Here is a 9738-nt window from a genome sequence, read left to right on the forward strand (position 1 = left end):
GGGAACATTTGCGTATGGGTCCTGATCAAGAAGTGCACTATAAAGGGAATAGGGTGCCAGCAGTCATCCTGCTCACTGTACTTCACATAAGTCTGCCTACCCTCAATGCATTGTGTGCAAAATGGTAGCCTACCTAAAGAAGTGATAGGCTGGTGTTGAGTGCTGTTTTGAATGTCAAAATAGCACTCCATTAATAATATCATCCTAACCAAGTGTCATAGTAATTTGCTTTTATTAGAAATGGAAATGTCATTTTAGGATTTTACTCCATGGTTCACTGTAACACGTTTTGCTACAGCCTATGAGTTATACTAGGCAAACAGGTGCAGTGTATATAATAGACCGGTATAGACTGTATTGAATTCGTTTGCGCCCCTCTTGAAATACTTACGGTAGTCACGGAGTAGCGGGAGGGGTGAACTGGGCCCAGGATTCCTTTGCCAGTCACTGTGCTCTGAGAACGAGTTCTACTGCAAAGCCACTGCAACGAACAGGTATGATGACATATTTATATATATATAGATGAAAACCATAATGTAAGTGGAAAATGGTCATGAGTTTTTGCCTGTATCTGCTATTTTATTCATTCATATCACCATGTTGGTTTTATTAAGTTGTCTCATTGTGTGCATCAGTGCATGAATTAATATAAATCATTTGAGGTACTCAATTGAATTGATTCAGAGTAAGGACGCATTGTTCATTGCGACTGTGTCTGACTGCCGAAGAGTGCCGGACATATTTTGTGGACACTTCCAATGCGACCTACCTCTGCATTTTTTATTTATTTAAAAATGTTACATTTGAAGACGGGATTTGCCCATGATATTTCACCTAGAACGGTATATTGGTAGTTTGTTGGCGGCCGTAGCCTATTGAACCAATCAATCATCTTATTTTGGTTGCCCACGTGAAATAAAAGCATCATTGATATAATTCGTATGCTGTTATAACCTTTTTATGTTAATTACTGAACGCATAGTCGGCGCCGCAGGGAGTACGGTCCGTCGTTGTCCTCCTCAGCCAGTCTAGTACGCGCTGCTTTGGTTCGGTCCAGCACGTATGGTGCTGAAACATCGGCATTCCCGGTTTACTCACAACCGATTGTGTAAGCTACCAAAACCTTCTCTCCCTGTTCCGTTTTTAAAAAAGCTTACCGCAGATGTTTCTAATGATAAGCTATGCTATTGTTTTACTTGTTGCAATTGCTCAGTGATGATTGAAGACAAAGCGACCTCTTGTTTGATTTAGACAGAAATCATCTTCATTATCTATGATTATGCTACAGTTGATGGATCGTTTTAGATTAGGAGAGCTTGGCAGGTAGGCTGTAGATCAGGGATGGGCAATTTTAATTAATGGGGGTGGGAGCCACAAAAAAATCTGAACATGAGGGGCCGCAGTTGCTCACGGGTTTGCATACCCACACCATTAGAACCACCCAGCAGAGACATCTATCTGAGTGAGACTGACTAACAAAATCAATTGGGTCCCACACACCGGTAATTCACCCATGATAACACGTTTAGACTAATTTAAACTAATTTAGCAATCCCAAAAATATTAGGTGACATAAAAAGAAGAAAACAATGATCAGAGGACCTTCAGAAGGGGGAACACGGGCCAAATGCAGCTGCCAGTTGCCCATCTCTGCTATAGATGATCTATAATTCTTGACGGTGTGAACACAGTGCAACCAAATGGAAGGACAGTGGAAGCAATAGAAGGGATAGTTCTCGATGCGAAATTAGTGCCCCACTGCCCCCTTCCTCTCTCTGTCTGTATTTCTGTCATCCCGTCTATCTGCCTGTATTTCTCACACTCTCTCAGAACTCACACACACACACAAGATGCTGAGTCATAAGATTGTATTGGTTAATTATCATGGCAATTCAACAATAACCTACCCTACTGTACATGTAGGAGCATTGTGTTTGATGTACATGTTCTTTTTCTCGATGGCAGTATTCACTATGGATCAGTCTAATCTCAAAGACACCTTTTAATTCATGTATGTTATTATCATTATGTTACAATAGGATTGCACACAATAACTTGTAGAAAACATTGTTCAGATGAATTCCCCTTGACAACAGAGAGGGTGAATATCATGACTTATGATGATGAATTGTATTTTTTCCCTAGCCTTTACATTATAGTAGTTATGAGCAGACGTCTAATGAGTAAGCCTGGATACCAGTCTGTTTATACTCTCTTGCCAACTCCTCATGGAATTGAGGCATGACAAGGAGTTGGCAAGAGATCCAAAACAGACTGGCATCTAGGCTAGTAATGAGTGTGCTTCTGTGCAGCACAGTTACTTGGAGTAGAGTGTCCTTTGTATTCAGCTCCAAAGCTTTTATTGAGAGAGCAATAGAGCACTACTCACTAATACTGAGGGGCTCTTTAGATGCTGAAGCGGCCGTTGTCCATTTTAGAGGCCTGTACTGCAGTGTTTCCCCTATATGCATTTTGCAGCCGCACACCGCCACTGATAAAACTTTTTATTTTACTCTGCGACCGCTGCTGAAAGAAATCCCAGGGGAAACTCTGTACTGTATATGACAACAAGGCATCAGGGTGAAGGTAAAACCTTCAGTGACTTCAGTCCAATACGAAACAGGTATTGAGTGGAACATACACTCTTCGAAAAAAACCATGCTATTGTAACGGATGTGAAACGGCTAGTTTAGTTAGCGGTGTGCGCTAAATAGCGTTTCAATCGGTTACGTCACTTGCTCTGAGACCTTGAAGTAGTAGTTCCCCTTGCTCTGCAAGGGCCGCGGCTTTTGTGGAGCGATGGGTAACGATGCTTCGAGGGTGACTGTTGTCGTTGTGTGCAGAAGGTCCCTGGTTCGCGCCCGGGTATGAGCGAGGGGACGGTTTAAAATTATACTGTTACATTGATGCTGTTGACCCGGATTACTGGTTGCTGCGAAAAAAGGAGGAAGGTCAAAAGGGGGGTGAGTGTAACGGATGTGAAACGCCTAGCTTAGTTAGCGGTGTGCGCTAAATAGCGTTTCAATCGGTTGCGTCACTTGCTTTGAGACCTTGAAGTAGTAGTTCCCCTTGCTCTGCAAGGGCCGCGGCTGTTGTGGAGCGATGGGTAACGAGGCTTCGTGGATGACTGTTGTTGATGTGTGCAGAAGGTGCCTGGTTCGCGCCCGGGTATGGGCGAGGGGACGGTTTAAAATTATACTGTTACACTATCTAGAACCTGTCCCCAAAGGAGAACCATTTACATAATAATTTTGGGTTCCATGTAGAACCCTTTACTGAGGGTTCTACATGGAACCAAAAAGGGTTCTACCTGGAGCCAAAAAGGATTCTCCTATGGGGACATAATAACCCTTTTGGAACCCTTTTTGGAACCCTGCTTTCCAGTGTACTCAGATATACATGATATTGAAGCTATATGGATTTCTTTCCTTCCCTGCGGGTTGTGGTCGTGTCCGCTCTCTCCACTGGCTTCCAGTTGAAGCTCGCATCCGCTACAAGACCATGGTGCTTGCCTACGGAGCTGTGAGGGGAACGGCACCTCAGTACCTCCAGGCTCTGATCAGTCCCTACACCCAAACAAGGGCACTGCGTTCATCCACCTCTGGCCTGCTCGCCTCCCTACCACTGAGGAAGTACAGTTCCCGCTCAGCCCAGTCAAAACTGTTCGCTGCTCTGGCTCCCCAATGGTGGAACACACTCCCTCACGACGCCAGGACAGCGGAGTCAATCACCACCTTCCGGAGACACCTGAAACCCCACCTCTTTAAGGAATACCTAGGATAGGATAAAGTAATCCCCCCCCCCCTTAAAAGATTTAGATGCACTATTGTAAAGTGGCTGTTCCACTGGATGTCATAAGGTGAATGCACCAATTTGTAAGTCGCTCTGGATAAGAGCGTCTGCTAAATGACTTAAATGTAAATGTAATGTAAATGTGTCCATAGGTTCAGTTATTAAAGACCTGATGCATTCAGGATGAGAATAGAGTCTCTCAAGGGCCTTCTCCCTCCCTCTCCCTGTCACATGTCTCTCCATCTCTGTCTCTGTCTCTGTCTCCTCTCGAGGGAGTGATGGTTGATGGTCAGTCAGGCTTTCTTCTTGTGAGTTCCTATCACTGGCATGAGAACTCTTGAAGACCCCAGATATTATAGTCTTCCTGCTGGTTTCCTCTCTACTGACGTATAGACATCTGTTATCTGCGATCTGAGCCTGTCTGCCCCTGGTCTGTGTGGACATCTCTCTACTGGCCATGACAATACATCAAGTATTTGTTCTTCCTTTGATACATGAAGAGAAATGTAACTGACTGAAGCAGAAAGTTGGATACGTCTGGATCATATAAATTGTGTGTGTGAATATGTTTTCCTAGGACCACAATGTCCTGACAATTGTGTGTGCATGCGGGCCTACCTGTGCATACCTATGTGTGTGTGTTCTTCCCCTAAGGACTGTGTACTTAGTGAACCAGTTCACCAGGCACCTGCTTCGGATATATTATTGTAATGTCTGTTATTTGGTTTACGCAGTCAAATAAGGATGATATGCAAAGGCTGCGTGCAATGTGGTTGCAATGTAAGTCCACTGTTGAATGCCAGTTCCAGCTCTTTCAAATGCCATGCAAATGATATGGAAAGGAATTGTGTAGATGAGCCTTTCTATGCAGGTCATTCTCCATAAGAAACAGTTTGGCTGTAACACCAGCTCTAAAAAACGCTACCATTGAAAGCATGCACATTTTACATTTACCATGGGAAAGTCACATATGTGGTAGTAGTTTGTATAAATCAACCCATTAGAAATATACAAGTTGACCTATCAAGACAATAAAGAGTGAATAGTTGTCTTTAACTGTGCAATGTGTTTGTCTGATATATACTTGAGTCAATGAATCAGTCAGTGTGTAAATAATCAATATAGAAGGGCTGTGCATTAACAAGTAGCCAGTCACACACACAAAGTTGGCCCCTGAGAGAGCTTCAATGGACCACAGAACGACTTCTGTTTCATTAACATTGAAGACGTCTTTCTATTTCAATATTGATCACCCTTTCGCCTGCTGTTCCTGAGAGAAAAACGTTCAGTACCACTTCAGCACTGAGTTGCCTGGAAAAGACGAGGGAGTTCATTTTTATGAATGAAAACCTTTGTGTAGTGCATTGTTTATTGAAAACAGACACACACCAGTATTGAGTTGAGGGGGAAAAGCCGGTCTGGTGTCAGGTTATTTAATGCCTAATCTCTAGTGTTAGATCGGGGACATTAACATAAATGCTAACTAGCTAGCTATCTAGCGCACGCAAGTTTTTGGCATGGGTCAAATGCCTATTTCCTATATAGTGCATTACTTTTGACCAGGGGTTCGTCCCAAATGACCGTTTATTCCTTATTGGCCCTGGTCATATGTAGTGCACTAAATAGTGAATAGGGTGCCATTTGAGATGTAGCTGGGGTTGTGGGTTTTAAGTTGAGGTAATGTCAGCAGGTTATGAGGTAATGTCAGCAGGTTATGTAGTGTATGTCAGCAGGTTATGTAGTGTATGTCAGCAGGTTATGAGGTAATGTCAGCAGGTTATGTAGTGTATGTCAGCAGGTTATGAGGTAATGTCAGCAGGTTATGTAGTGTATGTCAGCAGGTTATGAGGTAATGTCAGCAGGTTATGAGGTAATGTCAGCAGGTTATGAGGTATGTCAGCAGTTTTACATAACCTGGTCTGTCTGTCCGTCCGTCCGTCCCAGTGCTACTGCAGCCAACCATAATCCAAACTCCCGATTTGTGTGTGTGTGTGTGTGTGTGTGAGCAGTAGCCAAAGGCTTGTACTCCCCACTTACTCTGGCCAAATTCTGATGTAACTTGATGTGTGTGACGGCCCGTGGGTGTGCCTTCTAGGCTGTATTCCAGGCCTTATTTCACAAAGCTGAGTCTTAAAGCTCACCTCTAGAATAGTGGACGGAGAGACCCTACTGCAGGGAGAAGGAGGGCCATCACATCACTAGACTAGTAGCACCATCATTCAGTAGCCACAGGTCTATAGTTCCGCTGGGCTCTTGGTTCCAAGGTTCTGGTTTACTCACAGCTCTAGTAGTGCTCTGCTCGGTCTGAAGAGATGGGTACTTTCTTCCCTGGGTGTAGGAGTGGTGTGTGTAGTGTGACCAGTCTGGCCCACCACCACCACCACCCTAAGTCACAGCCCTTCTCAGCTGAGACTCATTAGGCTAAGCTGCCCAGACAGCTCCCTCCCTGTCCAGCCCTGTGGGCCGAGTTGCCAGTCTGGCTCTATCCACCCATCCACCCTGCTAGCGCCAACTAACTCAGTGGGCCTGTCCCAAATGACACCCGATTCCCTATATAGTGCACTACTTTTGATCAGGGCCCATAGGTAACACATTATATAAGGAATAGGATGCCATTTGGGACACTACCTAACTCTGTGGCTGCAGGCAGGCAGGCAGCAGTTGTTTCGGTCACCCCAAGAGGATATCTGCATCAATTACTGGAACAGGACTCATCTGCTGAGAGCTGAAGTCTCTGGGACCTTCAGTTTGCCTTGATATTGAGATCCAAGTTGTCCTTGTTTTCTTCAGCTGTTGACGCAAGCAGACCTTGGTTGGTTGTTGTGTTTTAGAGCGACTCACAACAACAATTTAGGATGCATCCCAAATGGCACCATTTTCCATAATGAGTGCATTACTTTGGAACAGGGCCCTGGTCCAAAGTAGTTTACTATACACTTATAAAAAAGGGTTCCAAAAGGGTTCTTCGGCTGCCTCATAGTCCCAGTCGGTATTAGAATGTCGCGTCCCCGTCCTCCTGTGGGGAAAACATCCTATGGTTACCTAGGTTACCCCATTGGCTCACAGCAAAAACTTGACCTTTTTCAAACACAATTTTCTTGTTGCCGGCTTGTTTTAGTCAATTACAAATCTACATTCAAGAAAAGTGCAACATGTATAAAGATGACTTTTCAACATTGCCTGCTCCCGAGCTTTCTAACTACTTATAAAAACATAATTTTGTAGGGCTTCACTCATGCCCCTTTTCATGACAGTGCTAGCAGCCACGTGATTGAGTGAGTGCTAGCTCGCTACCGACCGGAACATTAATCTAGCCAAGATCAACAACACAAACAACCAGACTACACAGCTACAAATAGTGACATGCATTACAAACGGGTTCCATTTAGAATCATCTGTGGAAATGGTTTTACATGGAACCCAAAAGGGTTCTACCTGGAAACAAAGGGGTTCTACCTGGAACCAAAAAGGGTTCCACCAGGAACCAAAAATGGTTCTTTGAAGGGTTCTCCTATGGGGAAAGCTGAAGAACTGCTTTAGGTTCTAGATAGCAAATCTTTTTCTAAGACTGTTTACTAAGGAATAGGGTTCCATGTCGGATGCAGGTTTGTCCTTATAAAACGTATCAACAACATCAGAGAGGTAGTTCTGCTGCCTAGTTAGAGGTGAGTTTGGTAGCCAGGGGCAATGTGCCCAGAACGGCTGGACTGGCACAGCTTTAAATCACCTACAATCAGATAGTGATGTAATTTAATGCCCTGACTAATACACACTAAAGGAACCTGACCTTTAGTGTGGGAGGTAGAAGATACTTAACCTCAATTCCGACGTTCCCATGTTTGTTTGAGTCTATTTCTCTTCCTTGAAACCACACTGGCAGCAGAAACACACTCACAGACACTCGAAGGCCAGGTTATATATTATTATTAGCTTAGTGCTGTAGATGGTAGAGGGCAACCTGTACATCAGGGTTAGGCAACTCAATTCAGCCACGGGCAGATTTTTGATCAGGGGGCTGGAACATAATTATAATCATTTGTACAATGACCCAAACTAAGCCCAAACTAAATGACCCAAACTAAGCCCAAACTAAATGACCCAAACTAAGCCCAAACTAAATGACCCAAACTAAGCCCAAACTAAATGGACCAAACTAAGCCCAAACTAAATGACCCAAACTAAATGGACCAAACTAATTGACCCAAACTAAGCCCAAACTAAATGACCCAAACTAAGCCCAAACTAATTGACCCAAACTAAGCTCAAACTGATTGACCCAAACTAATTGACCCAAACTAATGAACACAAATGAATCCCAAACTAAGCCCAAAATAATTGGCCCAAACTAATTGACTCAAACTAAGCCCAAACTAAATGACCCAAACTAAGCCCAAACGAAATGACCCAAACTAAGCCCAAACTAATTGACCCAAACTAAGCTCAAACTGATTGACCCAAACTAATTGACCCAAACTAATGAACACAAATTAATCCCAAACTAAGCCCAAACTAATTGACTCAAACTAAGCCCAAACTAAATGACCCAAACTAAGCCCAAACTAATTGACCCAAACTAAACGCAAACTAATTGACCCAAACTAAATGACCCAAACTAAATGACCCAAACTAAGCCCAAACTAAATGACCCAAACTAATTGACCCAAACTAAACCCAAACTAATTGACCCAAACTAATTGACCCAAACTAAATGACCCAAACTAAGCCCAAACTAAGCCCAAACTAAATGACCCAAACTAATTGACCCAAACTAAACCCAAACTAATTGACCCAAACTAATTGACCCAAACTAAATGACCCAAACTAAGCCCAAACTAAGCCCAAACTAAATGACCCAAACTAAACCCAAACTAATTGACCCAAACTAAATGACCCAAACTAAGCCCAAACTAATTGACCCAAACTAAATGACCCAAACTAAGCCCAAACTAATTGACCCAAACTAAGCCCAAACTAATTGACCCAAACGAATTGACCCAAACTAAGCCCAAACTAATTGACCCAAACTAAGCCCAAACTAATTGACCCAAACTAAGCCCAAACTAAATGACCTAAACTAAGCCCAAACTAAATGACCCAAACTAAGCCCAAACTAAATGACCCAAACTAAACCCAAACTAATTGACCCAAACTAAATGACCCAAACTAAGCCCAAACTAAACCCAAACTAATTGACCCAAACTAAATGACCCAAACTAAGCCCAAACTAATTGACCCAAACTAAGCCCAAACTAAATGACCCAAACTAAGCCCAAACTAATTGACCCAAACTAAGCCCAAACTAATTGACCCAAACGAATTGACCCAAACTAAGCCCAAACTAATTGACCCAAACTAAGCCCAAACTAATTGACCCAAACTAAGCCCAAACTAAATGACCTAAACTAAGCCCAAACTAAATGACCCAAACTAAGCCCAAACTAAATGACCCAAACTAAACCCAAACTAATTGACCCAAACTAAATGACCCAAACTAAGCCCAAACTAAATGACCCAAACTAAGCCCAAACTAAATGACCCAAACTAAGCCCAAACTAAATGGACCAAACTAAGCCCAAACTAAATGACCCAAACTAAATGGACCAAACTAATTGACCCAAACTAAGCCCAAACTAAATGACCCAAACTAAGCCCAAACTAATTGACCCAAAAACTCAAAATTGACCCAAACTAATTGACCCAAACTAATGAACACAAATGAATCCCAAAAACAAAATAATTGGCCCAAACTAATTGACTCAAACTAAGCCCAAACTAAATGACCCAAACTAAGCCCAAACGAAATGACCCAAACTAAGCCCAAACTAATTGACCCAAAAAGCTCAAACTGATTGACCCAAACTAATTGACCCAAACAAACAAATTAATCCCAAACTAAGCCCAAACTAATTGACTCAAACTAAGCCCAAACTAAATGACCCAAACTAA

The 9738-nt window shown here is 43.0% G+C and overlaps 1 protein-coding gene across 3 annotated transcripts in view; it reads left to right on the top strand.

Moving 5' to 3' along the window:
• The first annotated feature begins 437 nt into the window (after positions 1-437).
• The window catches only part of map2 (microtubule-associated protein 2), a 163874-nt gene continuing 154573 nt past the window's right edge, over positions 438-9738 (top strand). For all 3 annotated transcript variants that reach the window (XM_052493516.1, XM_052493517.1, XM_052493532.1), the window contains exon 1: positions 438-494. The gene's annotated coding sequence lies outside the window, so the exon portion shown is untranslated. The remainder of the gene's footprint in view (positions 495-9738) is intronic.

Source organism: Oncorhynchus keta, chromosome 34 (genome assembly GCF_023373465.1).
Source record: "Oncorhynchus keta strain PuntledgeMale-10-30-2019 chromosome 34, Oket_V2, whole genome shotgun sequence".
NCBI classification, from domain to species: Eukaryota; Metazoa; Chordata; class Actinopteri; order Salmoniformes; family Salmonidae; genus Oncorhynchus; species Oncorhynchus keta.